Below are 18,913 nucleotides of genomic sequence, written 5' to 3' on the forward strand. Positions count from 1 at the left end.
CTTGACCCTTGGGTGACATCCAGTGCAAAATACAGGTGCCATCTGCATTAACTCCCACAAGTCGTCTTGCTAAGCCTTGCCCCTTGGGTGCATTAATTCTTCATTGTCTTATTGCTCAATGTGATAGTCCCTTGCCAGGTGCCATCTGCATTAACTCCCTATGGTCTTGGCAAGCAGGTACCCTTGGGTGACATCCAGTGCATATTTTGACTCTCATTTGACATAGGAGGTGATGACTCTCATTATAATTGTCTTGGATTGGCTTCTTGCCTAGTACCCAAATAAAATCCTTCAATGGACTTCAATACAAAGCTTTAATCATGGACATTCTTCATTTGCGCTGTCTCTTTCTACTTCCTCCATTGCGAGCATCCTTAAAAATTCGTGTATATGCAAAATAGTTTGCTGTGGTACTTTTATTTTTCCTTCTACCTCATATCCCATGCACTTCTTTGATTTCTTTGCCCTTGAATGCCAAGACACTATGATTGTCTCCGTCGAAACTTGAGAGACCGCTTCATCATTTGGGACCCACTCCTTCATTATATAATTAGTATACAATGTGTTGTTATCCATATTCTCCTTCCTGCCCTTTGGATCATACCATACCACTATAAATGTTGTAGCTCTCCCTTGGTCATCTCTTTGCACATCAACTACTTTTGCAACCCAAAACTTTACATTCTCGTATTCATCATCCGATGGCCGAACCACAACAAAACAATCGACCTCTATATCTACTTGTGGCATAAACTCTCTCTTCTTCGGTCCACAATATGGACATGGGAGTAATGATACAAATTCATTTTCAAAGACTGGAGCTAGGCACAAATCGTTATGAACATTTGGCCAAAACATATTGCATTCTTCCTTGACATCCTTTGAGCCTCGCATTCTCTCAAGGTCCTTTATTAAATTTCGTGTCTTGTTAATTACAGTGGTAGTGTGTTCTCTCCAAGTAGGCTTCGAATCAGGATATCTCCGGAGCATTTCCTCTTTGTATGTAATAAATGCTTTTAATCCTTCTATTTCACAGTTAGACCTCTCATTGAATTCTTGTATAGGAGCCCATGTTGGATACCTTTCCTTGCTGGGAATTGAAGTTAAGAGACTGTAAGGTTCTTCAGGTTCCCATTTTATATCATGAGAATACTGTTGCCATTGCATTACAGGTTTTTCATCTTTAAAAAAAAAACGAAAGTAGTGTGGATTGGTATGACCTGTCAATGCATCACCACCCGTTTGTATGAAAGGTAGAATGAAGCTCTTCCAATCATACATTCTTTCGAGCCTCTCACATACTGTACTTTCCTTATGTCCACCAACTTGCCTGCCACATCTTCTTACCAAGTCATCTATTGTCTCCACATCCTTGCATTTAAGCTCCCTTGAGACTGTGCTAAAAACATGTGTATGCCCAACATACAAAAATCCACATTCGACCTCATTGAAGATGCGATAAGCAACTAGCATGGAGTAGAATGCAAACATGAGTACATTCTTATTTTCTTGCCAGCAATTATCAGCTTATATTCTCAAAGTCGCTGGTAGGCGACCTTTTTCTGCATGTATATTGCGAATTGCCTTCATAATAGATGTTACAACTTGATTGCTATCATGTAGATGCAAGGAATCAATCCATATATCTGCAAAGAACTTAATTCCATGCACTAACATTGCACATAGATGTGTCTTTAGAAAGTGCTTTCCTTGTAATTTAGGAGGAGTGGCAACAAAGCGAGGCAATGTTGTTGTATTCTGATCCATGCCATCTACAATAAGGCACATGTAGTCATCGGGATGCGAAATAGCTTGCTGCTTACAAAATGCATATTTTTGTCTGGAATGTCGAATAAGGTCATGATGAGATTTTTGGTTTTTTTTGTATAATTCCCTTTGATTTGGGCATGTTGCACTCTCAATCACTCGCTTTAAATCATCACAGACATTGCACTTTGACATTTTTTGCCTCCTTGGGATTTTAACATATCCAAAGTTCTTCTTCCAAAGAGTCTACAAAGTATGAGATGAAGCTACGGCATCCCCTCTTTGCCTTTGCTTTTCTGCAATAGAGTCAAATACTTTGAGCTTTGTCAAGCCCATTGGAAGGTGCATTTTAGTGATCGTGTCACCGTTAGGGAGTTTGGTAGATATATGGGGTTGAGGTAAAGCATTTTCATGTATGAAGTCTTGCAAAATTGCTGCTGCCCTGACAGTTGAGATTCTTAATTTGGATCTTCCTCTATTACTGTGAATGCTAAATTTGTTGCCGCCCTTTGCCTTGGTGACTAAATCCCAATATGTACCATGGGATAATTCAGTAATATTGTGATATGCCTTATTGCAAATCCTTTTTCATTTACGAGAGGTTTTACCTTTTGTCTTGAACTTAGCCTTTTATTGCCATTCTGAAGAAAACAAGAGAGACTTGTGAGAAGGTATTCATTTCTTTCACTTCCTCTTCTTTGCCATGCATGTCCTCTACATTCCCTGATGTCTGCAAGATCAATGAAGCGCATAGATCTTTGCTTGCAACATAGATATCCCAATGCATTTAACATGTTCTCCTCCTTCATTACTCTCTTCCTCTTTGGTTGCTTTTGTGGATCTGCCTGGATGCATATGTATGACCGTTTTCGTTCCTCGTGCACGTTGTTATCTTATTTTCTCTTCATGCATATGTATGACCGTTTTCGTTCCTCGTGCACGTTGTTATCTATATTTATGCACTTCTTCTCCTCACATTTGTTGGTAACCAAGCATCCATGATTGGTCGTTGCATCCTTGTCCATATCACAATCAAAGTTAAATATTGAATAATCCTCTGTTGATCTCATCCTCGTTTTTAACATACTCTTAGGACCATTCAATGAATTCAGAGTATTGAGAACCTTGAAACTCTTCCACTCCTAAGAGAACATCACTCATTGGGACATCTTGCATGGCTTTCACAAATCCACAAGCTTGATTGACACCAGGTTTGTTAATATGCATGAACTCATCCACACTTGACAAGACATCGCTATTGAAACCTTTGCCCTTCTCAGTGTGCAAGAATTCATCCACCCCAGATAAGGCTTCGCTTCTTAAATCATTTTGTTTCTCGGAACCAATGAACTCATCCACTCCAGATAAGATGTCACTTCTATAATTGAGTATATTGAAATCATCCACATTTGAAGTGATAGAGCCTGGCACATGGGCACGCTTTTTAGGTCCTTTGATATCGTAGTATACCTTGTCTTTATCATTGAAAACCACATGCCTCTTTCTCATGTTTAAAAATTGCATGCTCCATCTCATATTCTTGCCTACCTCATAGTAGGGATCACATAAGGATGTTATGTTATCAACCATACCATCATTAGTGACTTTTAGAATCCTCATCTGTGCAAATGACCATTGCTCCACTTGTTCAAATCCCAATACTTCACCTTCAGCTACAGTCTTATTTGCAAATGATCTCATTTGTAAAATGTCCCCTATAGTAAAATCCAAGGTGGTGCACTTTGTATTCTTGATAATGTCTGTTGCATAAGTCTCATCTTTGTCCCATGCTATAAATGATTTGTTGGATGTATTGTAGGGCATAACATCTCCAAGTGTTTCCATATCTCCACATTTATACTTTAGCTCAACATGTGTGCTAAGAATCTTTGATACAGTAACTGCCACCTTATCTTCGCCAAGTTTTCGAAAGTGGTAAACTTAATTGGGATCACTATCATGGATTGTAGCAAATGCAACTACTTCTCTTTTGCTACATAAAATCACATCCATCCCTGGAACAAAATCTATAGCCATCTCCATTGTGAGAGTCCTTCGCAAGCAAGCTGCAGTAGCAACAATTACATAAATGTTAGTCTCTTTTTAATAATCTACTCATTTATTATAATTTTTAATTAGTACTTAATTTATTGGTGGGAGAAGTTATCCAATCAATATTAGTCTCTTTTTAATAATCTACTCATTTATTATAATTTTTAATTAGTACTTAATTTATTGGTGGGAGAAGTTATCCAATCAAGTACTCAACAGATGGAATTGCCAAGTTATCCTTTGCATGGTCGATCAAGCATTAAATACTATTTTTGCTCTAGTGTCATGCACATCCATAAAAAAACACGAGCCTGCTAGGTATATTATCCAATCAAGCACTTATGGGATGGGTGTGCCACTTTGCATGTAAGTCAATTCCACCTAGTTGAAGGTGTGTGCAAAGTATTGTGCCCATCGGCGGATATGCTTTGCATTCTCGATCAAGCATAAAACACCGTTTTTGCCTTAGTGTCATGCACAACCATGAAAAAACACAGTCCTAGGTGTGTTAATCAAACAAGTACTTATTGGATGGGGGCTCCACCTTTTATGCAAGTGTTGTGCCCATCGGATATCCTTTGCATGATCAATCGAGCAATAAATACTATTTTTGCTCTAGTGTCATGCACATCCGTAAAAAAACACGCTACTAGGTATGTTATCCGATCAAGCACTTATGGGATGGGAGTGCCACTTTGCATGTAAGTCAATTCCATCTAGTTGAAGGTGTGTGCAAATTATTGTGCCCATCGGATATGCTTTGCATTGTCGATCAAGCATAAAATAACGTTTTTGGCTTAGTGTCATGCACAACCATGAAAAAACACAATCCTAGGTGTGTTAATCAAACAAGTACTTATCGGATGGGGGCTCCACTTTGCACGCAAGTCCGTTTCAACTACAAAAAGTGTTGTGCCCATCGGATATCCTTTGCATGGTCGATCGAGCATTAAATACTATTTTTGCTCTAGTGTCATGCACATCCGTAAAAAAACACGCTGCTAGGTATGTTATCCGATCAAGCACTTATGGGATCGGCGTACCACTTTGCATGTAAGTTGATTCCACCTAGTTAAAGGTGTGTGCAAAGTATTGTGCCCATCAGATATGCTTTGCATTGTCGATCAAGCGTAAAACACTATTTTTGCCTTAGTGTCATGCACAACCATGAAAAAACATGGGCCTAGGTGTGTTATTCAAACAAGTACTTATCGGATGGGGGCTCCACTTTGCACGCAAGTTCATTTCAACTATGTTGAGGTGCGTGCAAAGTATTGTCACCATCGGATATGCTTTGCATGGTCAATCACGCCTTATACACCATTTTTTCTCTAGTGATATGCACATATGCCAAAAACCCTCTATATCACGTGCGTTCAAGGCCTATATTTAAAATCCCTTATCTGTGAATTTTTTCATTAATAAAATGTACCCCTTTTCTATACAAATCTGTAAATTTTTTCCAAAACTATTTTAAATAGTCCCTTATGTATATTTATTTCTATAAATTTTAGAAATCAATCACGCCTTATACACCATTTTTTCTCTAGTGATATGCACATATGCAAAAAACCCTCTATATCACGTGCGTTCAAGGCCTATATTTAAAATCCCTTATGTGTGAATTTTTTCATTAATAAAATGTACCCCTTTTCTATACAAATCTGTAAATTTTTTCCAAAATTATTTTAAATAGTCCCTTATGTATATATATTTCTGTAAATTTTAGAAATAAAAAATATCCTTCTGTTGAACTCACGTGATAGGGTTACATATGATGAGTGACCCCCCCGAGCAAAAAAGCACGCCCTTAGGTGTGTTATCTGACGTACTTATCGGATGGGTGTGCCTCTTTGAGAACATTTCAATACCACCTAGGTTGAGGTGTACGAAAAGTGTTGCGCCCATCGGATATCCTTTGCACGGTCGATTGAGCATTAAATACTATTTTTGCTCTAGTGTCATACACATCCATAAAAAACACGCTGCTAGGTATGTTATCCGATCAAGCACTTATGGGATGGGAGTGCCACTTTGCATGTAAGTCAATTCCACCTAGTTGAAGGTGTGTGCAAAGTATTGTGCCCATCGGATATGCTTTGCATTGTTGATCAAGCATAAAACACCGTTTTTGCCTTAGTGTCATGCACAATCATGAAAAAACACGGTCCTAAGTATGTTAATCAAACAAGTACTTATTGAATGGGGGCTCCACTTTGCACGCAAGTTTGTTTCAACTACGTTGAGATGCGTGCAAAGTATTGTCACCATCGGATATGCTCTGCATGGTCGATTACACATTATACAACGTTTTTCCCGTAGTGATATGCACATCTGCAAAAAAACATGCCCTTAGGTATGTTTTCTGACCAAGTACTTTTCGGATGGGTGTGCCTCTTTGAGAACATTTCAATACCACCTAGGTTAAGGTATAGGAAAAGTATTGTGCCCATCAGATATGCTTTGCATGGTCGAACGAGCATTAAATACCATTTTTGCCTTAGTGTCATGCACATCCGTAAAAAAACATGCTGCTAGGTATGTTATCTAATCAAGCACTTATGCGATGGGAATGCCACTTGTAGTGCCACTAACCATCTTCAATTCAAAGAAAGAGATTTTAAGTGATAATTTAGAGATGTGAGAGCTAGCACCAAAAATCATGTCAAGCTTCTGCCAAGCTTCTGAAGGAGACTCTAAGTCAGAGATGTGATGAATATAATCATCTCCTAAAGCAAGAGCAATGATACCATATGCTTTCTCCTCTCTAGCGAGATCCCTTGCCGAGCATGTCAGAGTTGAGGATTCTCCAACATTGGAGGCTGTAGAAGAAGCGGTTGAAGTCGGTTTGACAAGTCCCTAGAGGTTTTCCCTCATCAATGCAAATTTCACCTTCATCTGCCATGTGTGGAAGCCCTTTCCATTGAACTTATCTATATTCAATATGGTAGCCATGAGAGGGTCTAACCCAAATATTAGGCAGTGTCTTTCTCTCTTACAAGGCTAGAATAACAATTGAAAGGCTTCCAAATATAAGCATTTAATGTAGCAAAGACTAGTGACCAAAATTCAATCAATGATGCTTTTTCTTACATGCTTCATAGAGGTGGCTAAAATGAAAACTTTCCAATCAAAACCAGGTATAGCAACTCAAAGCAAAACTGAAGCCACACTTGTAGTGATGTTATTGAAAGTTTCAAAAAACCAGAAATGCTAGAATAGCATCTTATGTAGCATCATCTTCAAAAACTTGTCAAAACTGTCAAAATCAAAAGACTGAACTTGGAGGGCTTGTATCTCACTCTTTAGAGCAAAGGAAAAGGGGGTTTCTGAGGCAAAAGAGAGCTGATATACCACAGAAGGTCCACTAAGGAGAAAAGGCGCAAAAACACGTCAGGGCGCCATAGCTAGTCTCCAATTTCGACTGGTTTTTCTCTGTTTTCAGCTTGAATATGCAACCATTGCTGCTCAGATTTCAGCACATGATAGCTCTAGGTATGGACTAGCTCCCTTTGAAAGGAATTAGAGAAGCATGGAGCATGCTGAGAGAAAACGCAGGAAGAAAGGTCAACGAACTGCGTGTAATGGCGATGAAATGAGCACGTGTTTCTTCAATTCCTTTCAGCTAGGGGTTCGCCCCTTCAAGGTGGATCTCCAGTAGGAAGGGTGTGGAGAATGGTAGAGAACCGGAGGAGAACAGGCTTAAGCAAATTTTGGGAAGAAGAGGAAGAGGTGGTGAAGAAGAAGATGGAGAAGAAGATGATGATGTGGCAGAAATGGATCAAGGGGGATCAAATGGCTCTAATACCATGTTGGTAAACTGAAAGGAAAGAGTAGAGTGGACACAAATTCAGAATACTTGCATTTTGGAATGAAGAAGAGTGAGGTCCTTATGTAGGCCCTCTTACATGCTCACTGACATCACTAATGACTTCAGAGCTCCACAATCATCTCCTCAATCTGCTCCTAGATTCTCTCAATCATCCTATGTGGCTTTCTACCACCTAACTGTACTTATGGGCACTAATTGTGCCTCTAGCACTCACACATAGAAACCAAGGTGTGCCTGAGGCATACACCTTGAGATATCCCATCAGGGAAGGGCTATGCGTGGAGGGGGGGGGGAAGGGCTGGGAAAGAGGGGGGGTGGGGAAGAGGGGGGGGGGAAGGGAGAAGAGTAGGGAGCAAGAGGGGAGGGGAGGGGGGGGAGGGGTCGAGGGGGGGCAGAGGAGGGGAGGGGTTCTGGTGGTGAAGGGAGGGGAGGGCGGGGTCGAGGGGGGGAGGGAGGGGGGGAGGGGAGCGGAAGGAGAGAGCGGAGAGAGAGAGAGAGAGAGAGGGAGAGAGAGAGAGAGAGAGAGAGAGAGAGAGAGAGAGAGAGGGAGGGAGGGAGAGGAGAGGAGGGAGCCAAAGGAGAGAGAGGGGAGAGGAGGGAGGGGAGTGAGAGAGAGTGAGGGGAGGGAGAGAGAAAGAGAGAGAGAGAGAGTGAGGGGGGAAGGTATGGGAGAGAGAGAGAGTGGGAGAGAGAAACAAGGGAGTAGAGGGAGAGAGGTCGAATTCTTACAAGAGCGACAAATAAGATTTGACTTAGGAAAAGAATAAAAGGGACTTACTAGAAGAAAGTATCAAGAAGAATGTTGAACAAAAATTTGAATTCTTACAACTAAGAGTAGAACTATCACGAGCGAGAGCGACAAATAAGATTCTTGCTCAAATAAGGTTACTATCACAAGCAAGAGCAACAAATAAGATTTGACTTACTATCACGAGCAAGAGCGACAAATAAGATTTGACTTACGAGAAGAATGAAAGGGACTTACGAGAAGAAAGAAGAATGTTGAACACAAATTTGAATTCAAAAGGAACGTACGAGAAGAAAGTATGAGAAGAATGTTGAACACAAATTTGAATTCAAATTTATAATGAATTCAAATTTCCCTCTCTTTTTTGAAAATTCAAATTTATGCATAGGAGGAGTGGGCTAGTTTTTCTTATATATACTCTTCTTTCCATTCATTCATTCTCACTCTCTCCTCATTTCATTGAAGCAACCAAGAGCTGAAGAGAAAGGATAAGCGGAGCCTTACTTTTTTCACTTTTTCCAGGTACTTGCATTCTTTTTCATTCATCTTGTAATTCTTTTTCTTTACTTACAATTCTTTTTCAATTAGTTTCTTGTTAAAGTTTTTGAGTTCTATTTCTTAAAATTCGTCTTGTAATTCTTTTTCTTTACTTACAATTCTTTTTCAATTAGTTTATTGTTAAAGTTTTTGAGGAGGGGGGTCTTTTAGAAGGCATTACAATTCTTTTTAAATTGGTTTCTTATTTGAGATTTTGAGTTCTATTTTAATTAGTTTCTTATTTATATTTGAGTTCGTAAATTTGAGAAATGAGAGAATAGGGAGGGAGAGAAAGAGAGAGGAGAGAGGAGAGAGGGAAAGAGAGAAATTAAGAGAGAGCAGAGGGGCTCTTGGCGGCCGTGGCCACCAAAGGGAGAGAGAGAATGAGAAATGAGAGGAGTAGGGAGGGAGAGAAAGAGTTAGAGGAGAGAGGGAGAGAGAGAGAGAGATTCACAGAGAGAAGAAGGGCTCCTTAAATGAGAGAGAAGAGTAGGGAGGGAAAGAAAGAGAGAGGAGAGAGGGGGAGAGAGATTAAGAGAGAGAAGAGGGTCTCCTGGCAGCCGTGGCTGCTTGAGGGAGGGAGAGAGAGGGACAGAGAGAGAAAGAGAGAGAGAGGGAAAGAGAGAGAGAGAGAGAGAGAGAAAGAGAAGGGGCTCCTTAAATGAGAGAGAAGAGTAGGGAGGGAAATAAAGAGAGAGCTGAGAGAGGGAGAGAGAGAAGAGAGTCTCCTCACAACAATGAGAGAGAAGAGTAGGGAGGGAAAGAAAGAGAGGCAGGGAGAGGGAGAGAGAGAGAGAGAGAAGAGAAGAGGGAGACTTAGGGAGAGAGAAAGAGAGAGAGGGAGAGAGAGAGAGAGAGAGAGAGAGAGAGAGAGAGAGAGAGAGGGAGAGAGAGGGAATGAAACTTCTCTGTTAGAAGAGTAGGGAGGGAAAGAAAGAGAGGGAGGGAGAGGGAGAGAGAGAGAGAGAGAAGAGAAGAGGGAGACTTAGGGAGAGAGAAAGAGAGAGAGGGAGAGAGAGAGAGAGAGAGAGAGAGAGAGAGAGAGAGAGGAAGAGAGAGAGGGAGAGAGAGGGAGGAATGAAACTTATGTGCTAGAGGGAGGGAGAGAGTAGGGAGGGAGAGGGAGAGAGAGAGAGAGAAGAAAGGAGGGAGACTTAGGGGGAGAGAGAGAGAGAGGGGGAGAGAGAGAGAGAGAGAGAGAGAGAGGAGGGAGAGACTTAGGGAGAGAGAGATAAAGAGAGAGGGAGAGAGAATGAAACTTCTAGCAGCCATGGCCGCCAAGGGAGGGAGGTAGAGAGAGAGAGAGAGAGAGAGAGAGAGAGAGAGAGAGACTTCTCGCGGCCGTGGCTACCAAGGGAGGGAGGGAGGGAGGGAGGGAGGAAGGCTGAGAGAGATCAAGAGAGAGAATTCAGAGAGAGAGAGAGAGAGAGAGACATAGAGAGGGAAAGAATGACAAATCCTAGCAGCCAAGAGGATAGAGGTAGGGAGGTAGAGAGGGTAAGAGAGAGAGAGAGGGAGAGAGAGAGAGAAGAGGAGAGAGAGAGAGAGAGAGAGGAGAGAGATGGAGAGAGAGAGAGAGAGAGAAATAATTACAAATCCTAGGGAGAGAGAGAGAGATAAAGAGAGAGAATGAAAAATCTTAGCCGCCATGGGAGGGAGAGAAAGAGAGAGTTGAGATAAACTAAGAGAGAGAATGAGTGGGATGAGGATAGAGAGGGAAACACATAAGAGTTTTCAGAGAGAGAGAGAGAGATTAAGAGAGAGAATGAGGTGTCTTGACTATGGCTACAGAGAGATTTAGGAGTCGAGAGAGAGAGAGAGAAAGTAAAGAGAGTTTTATATATTTACATGTTTTATATTATACTTTTAAAAAATTATAACAGAGTGAATTTATGGTTTGTTTTGAAGGTGAGATAATATTTTTATATATACCAAATAAGATGTCACTTCTATAATTGAGTATATTGAAATCATCCACATTTGAAGTGATAGAGCCTGTCACATGGGAACGCTTTCTAGGTCCTTTGATATTGTTGTATACCTTGTCTTTATCATTGAAACCCACCTGCCTCTTTCTCATGTTTAAAATTGCATGCTCCATCTCATATTCTTGCCTACCTCATAGTAGGGATCACATAAGGATGTTATGTTATCAACCTTACCATCATCACTGACTTTTAGAATCCTCATCTGTGCAAATGACCATTGCTCCACTTGTTCAAATCCCAATACTTCACCTTCTGCTACAGTCTTATTTGCAAATGATCTCATTTGTAAAATGTCCCCCATAGTAAAATCCAAGGTGGTGCACTTTGTATTCTTAATAATGTCTGTTGCATAAGTCTCATCTTTGTCCCACGCTATAAATGATTTGTTGGATGTATTGTAGGGCATAACAATCTCCAAGTGTTTCCATATCTCCACATTTATACTTTAGCTCAATGTGTGCACTAAGAATCTTTGATACAGTAACTGCCACATTATCTTCGCCAAGTCTTCGAAAGTGGCAAACTGAATTGGGATCACTATCATGGATTGTAGCAAATGCAACTACTTCTGTTTTGCTACATAAAATCACATCCATCCCTGGAACAAAATCTATAGCGATCTCCTTTGTGAGAGTCCTTCGCAAGCAAGCTGCAGTAGCAACAATTACATAAATATTATTCTCTTTTTAATAATCTACTCATTTATTAAAAATTTTAATTAGTACTTAATTTATTGGTGGGAGAAGTTATCTGATCAAGTACTCATCAGATGGACATGCCAAGTTATCGTTTGCATGGTCGATCGAGCATTAAATACTATTTTTGCTCTAGTGTCATGCACATCCGTAAAAAACACGAGCCTGCTAGGTATGTTATCCAATCAAGCACTTATGGGATGGGTGTGCCACTTTGCATGTAAGTCAATTCCACCTAGTTGAAGGTTTGTGCAAAGTATTGTGCCCATCGGATATGCTTTGCATTGTCGATCAAGCATAAAACACCGATTTTGCCTTAATGTCATGCACAACCATGAAAAAACACGGTCCTAAGTATGTTAATCAAACAAGTTCTTATTGGATGGGGGCTCCACTTTTCATGCAAGTCTGTTTCAACTAGGTTGAGATGCGTGCAAAGTATTGTCACCATCGGATATGCTCTGCATGGTCGATTACGCATTATACAACGTTCTTCCCATAGTGATATGCACATCTGCAAAAAAACACGCCCTTAGGTACGTTATCTAACCAAGCACTACTTATTGGATGGGTGTGCCTCTTTGACAAAATTTCAATACCAACTAGGTTAAGGCGTAGGAAAAGTATTGTTCCCATCGGATATGCTTTGCATGGTCGATCGAGCATTAAATACTATTTTTGCTCTAGTGTCATGCACATCCGTAAAAAAAACACGTTGCTAGGTGTGTTATCCGATCAAGTACTTATGCGATGGGAATGCCACTTTGCATGTAAGTCGATTCCATCTGGTTGAAGGTGTGTGTAAAGTATTGTGCCCATCGGATATGCTTTGCATTGTGGATCAAGCATAAAACACCGTTTTTGCCTTAGTGTCATGCACAACCATGAAAAAACCCTCTATATCACGTGTGTTCAAGGCCTATATTTAAAATCCCTTATCTGTGAATTTTTTCATTAATAAAATGTACCCCTTTTCTATACAAATCTGTAAATTTTTTCCAAAACTATTTTAAATAGTCCCTTATGTATATATATTTCTGTAAATTTTAGAAATAAAAAATATCCTTCTGTTGAACTCACGTGATAGGGTTACATATGATGAGTGACCCCCCCGAGCAAAAAAGCACGCCCTTAGGTGTGTTATCTGACGTACTTATCGGATGGGTGTGCCTCTTTGAGAACATTTCAATACCACCTAGGTTGAGGTGTACGAAAAGTGTTGCGCCCATCGGATATCCTTTGCACGGTCGATCGAGCATTAAATACTATTTTTGCTCTAGTGTCATACACATCCGTAAAAAACACGCTGCTAGGTATGTTATCCGATCAAGCACTTATGGGATGGGAGTGCCACTTTGCATGTAAGTCAATTCCACCTAGTTGAAGGTGTGTGCAAAGTATTGTGCCCATCGGATATGCTTTGCATTGTCGATCAAGCATAAAACACCGTTTTGCCTTAGTGTCATGCACAACCATGAAAAAACACGGTCCTAAGTATGTTAATCAAACAAGTACTTATTGAATGGGGGCTCCACTTTGCACGCAAGTTTGTTTCAACTACGTTGAGATGCGTGCAAAGTATTGTCACCATCGGATATGCTTTGCATGGTCGATTACACATTATACAACGTTTTTCCCGTAGTGATATGCACATCTGCAAAAAAACATGCCCTTAGGCATGTTTCTGACCAAGTACTTTTCGGATGGGTGTGCCTCTTTGAGAACATTTCAATACCACCTAGGTTGAGGTGTAGGAAAAGTATTGTGCCCATCGGATATGCTTTGCATGGTGGATCGAGCATTAAATACCATTTTTACCTTAGTGTCATGCACATCCGTAAAAAAACACACTGCTAGGTGTGTTATCCGATCAAGTACTTATGCGATGGGAATGCCACTTTGCATGTAAGTCAATTCCACCTAGTTGAATGTGTGTGCAAATTATTGTGCCCATTGGATATGCTTTGCATTGTCGATCAAGTATAAAACACCGTTTTTGCCTTTGTGTCATGCACAACCATATAAAAACACGGCCGTAGGTGTGTTATTCAAATAAGTACTTATCGGATGGGGCTCCACTTTGCACAAAATTTTTTTTTCAACTACCTTGAGGTGCGTGAAAAGTATTGTCATCATCGGATATGCTTTGCATGGTCGATCACGCATTTACACCATTTTTTTCCCTAGTGATATGGACATCCGCAAAAAAACACGCCATTAGGTGTGTTATCTGACCACTTGAGTACTTATCAGATGGGTGTGCCTCATTGAGAACATTTCAATACCACCTAGGTTGAGGTGTACGAAAAGTGTTGTGCCCATCGGATATCCTTTGGCATGGTCGATGCTCTAGTGTCATGCACATCCGTAAAAAAACACGCTACTACGTATGTTATCAAATCAAGCACTTATGGGATGGGCGTGCCACTTTGCATGTAGTCAATTACACCTAGTTGAAGGTGTGTGCAAAGTATTGTGCCCATCAGATATTCTGTGCATTGACGATCAAGCATAAAACACCGTTTTTGCCTTAGTGTCATGCACAACCATGAAAAAACACAGTCCTAGGCGTGTTATTCAAACAAGTACTTATCGGATGGGGGCTTCACTTTGCATGCAAGTCTGTTTCAACTACTTTGTGGTGTGTACAAATTATTGTCACCATCGAATATGATTTGCATGGTCGATCATGCATTATACACTGTTTTTTCCCTAGTGGTATGCACATTCGCAAAAAAACATGCCCTTAGGTGTGTTATCTGATCAAGTACTTATCGGATGGGTGTGCCTCTTTGAGAACATTTCAATACCACCTAGGTTGTGGTTTAGGAAAAGTATTGTGCCCATTGGATATCCTTTGCATGGTCGATCGAGCATTAAATACTATTTTTGCTCGTATCATGCACATCCGTAAAAAAAACATGCTGCTAGGTATGTTATCCGATCAAGCACTTATGGGATGGGTGAGCCACTTTGCATGTAAGTTAATTCCACCTAGTTGAAGGTGTGTGCAAAGTATTGTGCCCATCGGATATGCTTTGCATTGTCGATCAAGCATAAAACACCGTTTTTGCCTTAGTGTTATGCACAACCATGAAAAAATACGGTCCTAAGTGTGTTAATCAAACAAGTACTTATCGGATGGGGGCTCCAGTTTGCACGCAAGTCTGTTTCAACTAGGTTGAGATGCGTGCAAAGTATTTTCACCATCGGATATGCTTTGCATGGTCGATTATGCATTATACAACGTTTTTCCCGTAGTGATATGCACATCCGCAAAAAAACATGCCCTTAGGTATGTTATCTAACCAAGTACTTATCCGATGGGTGTGCCTCTTTGAGAACATTTCAATACCACCTAGGTTAAGGTGTAGGAAAAGTATTGTGCCCATCGGATATGCTTTGCATGGTCGATCGAGCATTAAATACCATTTTTGCCTTAGTGTCATCCACATCCGTGAAAAAACATGCTGCTAGCTGTGTTATCCAATCAAGTACTTATGCGATGGGAATGCCACTTTGCATGTAAGTCAATTCAACCTAGTTGAAGGTGTGTGCAAAGTATTGTGCCCATTGGATATGCTTTGCATTGTCGATCAAGCATAAAATACCGTTTTTGCCTTTGTGTCATGCACAACCATATAAAAACACGGCCATAGGAGTGTTATTCAAATAAGTACTTATCAGATGGGCGATCCGCTTTGCACGCGAGTCCGTTTCAACTACATTGAGGTGCGTGCAAAGTATTGTCACCATCGGATATGCTTTGCATGGTCGATCACGCATTATACACCATTTTATCCCTAGTGATATGGACATCCGCAAAAAAACACACCATTAGGTGTGTTATCTGACCAAGTAGTTATCAGATGGGTGTGCCTCATTCAGAACATTTCAATACCACCTAGGTTGAGGTTTACGAAAAGTGTTGTGCTGATCGGATATCCTTTGCATGGTCTATCGAGCATTAAATACTATTTTGTTCTAGTGTCATGCACATCCGTAAAAAAACACACTGCTAGGTACGTTATCCAATCAAGCACTTATGGGGATAGGCGTGCCACTTTACATGTAAGTTAATTACACCTAGTTAAAGGTGTGTGCAAAGTATTGTGCCCATCGGATATGCTTTGCATTGTCGATCAAGCATAAAACACCGTTTTTGCCTTAGTGTCATGCACAACCATGAAAAAACACGGTCCTAGGTGTGTTATTCAAACAAGTACTTAACGGATGGGGGATCCACTTTGCACGCATGTCTTTTTAACGTACGTTGAGGTGTGTGCAAAGTATTGTCACCATCGGATATGATTTGCGTGGTCGATCAGGCATTATACACCGTTTTTTCCCTAGTGGTATGCACATGTGCAAAAAAACACGCCCTTAGGTATGTTATCTGACCAAGTACTTATCAGATGGGTGTTCCTCATTGAGAACATTTCAATACCACCTAGGTTGAGGTGTACGAAAAGTATTGTGCCCATCGGATATGCTTTGCATGGTCGATCGAGCATTAAATACTATTTTTTGCTCTAGTGTCATGCACATCCGTAAAAAAACACACTGCTAGGTGTGTTATTTGATCAAGCACTTATGCGATGGGCGTGCAATTTTGCATGTAAGTCAATTCCACCTAGTTGAAGGTGTTTGCAAAGTATTGTGCCCATCGGATATGCTTTGCATTCTCGATCAAGCTTAAAACACCGTTTTTGCCTTAGTGTCATGCACAACCATATAAAAACACGGCCATAGGTGTGTTATTCAAATAAGTACTTATCGAATGGGGGCTCCACTTTGCACACAAGTCCGTTTCAATTATTTTGAGGAGCATGCAAAGTATTGTCACCATCGGATATGCTTTGCATGGTCGATCATGCATTATATACCATTTTTTTTGACCAAGTACTTCTCGGATGGGTGTGCCTCTTTGATAACATTTCAATACCACCTAGGTTGAGGCGTACAAAAAGTTTTGTGCCCATCGGACATCCTTTGCATGGTTGATCGAGCATTAAATACTATTTTTTCTCTAGTGTCATGCAGATCCGTAAAAAAACACGCTGCTAGGTATGTTATCCGATCAAGCACTTATGGGATGGGTGTGCCACTTTGCATGTAAGTCAATTCCACCTAGTTGAAGGTGGATGCAAAGTATTGTACCCATCAAATATGCTTTGCATTGTCGATCAAGCATAAAACACTGTTGTTGCCTTAGTGTCATGCACAACCATGAAAAACACGGTCCTAAGTGTGTTAATCAAACAAGTACTTATCGGATGTGGGGCTCCAGTTTGCACACAAGTTTGTTTCAACTAGGTTGAGATGCATGCAAAGTATTGTCACCATCGGATATGCTCTGCATGGTCGATTACGCATTATACAACGTTTTTCCCATAGTGGTATGCACATCCGCAAAAAAACATGCCCTTAGGTATGTTATCTGACCAAGTACTTATCGGATGGGTGTGCCTCTTTGAGAACATTTCAATACCACCTAGGTTAAGGTGTAGGAAAAGTATTGTGCGCATCGGATATGCTTTGCATGGTCGATCGAGCATTAAATATCATTTTTGCCTTAGTGTCATGCACATTCGTAAAAGAACACGCTGCTAGGTGTGTTATCCGATCAAGTACTTATGCGGTGGGAATGCCACTTTGCATGTAAGTCAATTCCACCTAGTTGAAGGTGTGTGCAAAGTATTTTACCCATCAGATATGCTTTGCATTGTCGACCAAGCATAAAACACCGTTTTTGCCTTTGTGTCATGCACAACCATATAAAAACACGGTCCTAGGTGTGTCATTCAAACTAGTACTTATCGGATGGGGGCTTCACTTTGCACGAAAGTCTGTTTCATTTATGTTGAGGTGCATGCAAAGTATTGTCACCATCGGATATGCTTTGCATGGTCGATCACGCATTATACACCATTTTTTCCTTAGTGATATGCACATCCGCAAAAAAACATGCCCTTAGGTATGTTATCTGACCAAGTACTTATCGGATGGGTGTGCCTCTTTGAGAACATTTCAATACCATGTAGGTTGAGGTGTACGAAAAGTGTTGTGCCCATTAGATATCCTTTGCATGGTCGATCGAGCATTAAATACTATTTTTGCTCATGTCATGCACATCCGTAAAAAAACACGTTGCTAGGTATGCTATCTGATCAAGCACTTATGGGATGGGTGTGCCACTTTGCATGTAAGTCGATTCCACCTAGTTGAAGGTGTGTGCAAAGTATTGTGCCCATCGGATATGCTTTGCATTGTCGATCAAGCATAAAACACAGTTTTTGCCTTAGTATCATGCACAACCATGAAAAAACACGGTCCTAGGTGTGTTATTCAAACAAGTACTTATCGGATGGGGGCTCCAGTTTGCACGCAAGTTTGTTTCAACTAGGTTGAGATGCATGCAAAGTATTGTCAGCATCGGATATGCTTTGCATGGTCGATCATGCATTATACACCATTTTTTCCCTAGTGATATGCACATCCGCAAAAAAACATGCCATTAGGTGTGTTATCTGACCAAGTACTTATCAGATGGGTGTGCCTCATTGAGAACATTTCAATACCACCTAGGTTGAGGTGTACGAAAAGTTTTGTGTCCATCGGATATCCTTTGCATGATCGATCGAGCATTAAATACTATTTTTTCTCTAGTGTCATGCACATCCGTAAAAAAACACACTGCTAGGTATGTTATCCGATCAAGCACTTATGGGATGGGAGTGCCACTTTGCACGTAAGTCAATTCCACATAGTTGAAGGTGTGTGCAAAGTATTGTGCCCATTAGATATGCTTTGCATTGTCAATCAAGCCTAAAACACCATTTTTGCCTTAGTGTCATGCACAACCATGAAAAAACACGGTCCTAAGTGTGTTATTCAAACAAGTACTTATCGGATGGGGGCTCCACTTTGCACACAAGTCCGTTTTGACTACATTGAGGTGCGTGCAAAGTATTGTCACCATTGGATATGATTTGCATGGTCGATTACGCATTATACACCATTTTTGGCCTTGGTGTCATGTACAACCGTCAAAAAATACAGCCGTAGGTGTGTTATTTAAATAAGTACTTATCAGATGGGGGATCCACTTTGCACGCAACTCTGTGTCAACTACTTTGAGGTGCGTGCAAAGTATTGCCACCATCGGATATGATTTGCATGGTCAATCACGCATTATACACCATTTTTTCCCCAGTGATATGGACATCCGCAAAAAAACACGCCATTAGGTGTGTTATCTGACCAAGTACTTATCGGATGGGTATGCCTTATT

Source organism: Dipteris shenzhenensis, chromosome 21 (genome assembly GCF_047967505.1).
Source record: "Dipteris shenzhenensis isolate YYH24624 ecotype China chromosome 21, Dip_SZ_1.0, whole genome shotgun sequence".
In the NCBI taxonomy this organism is placed as follows: domain Eukaryota; kingdom Viridiplantae; phylum Streptophyta; class Polypodiopsida; order Gleicheniales; family Dipteridaceae; genus Dipteris; species Dipteris shenzhenensis.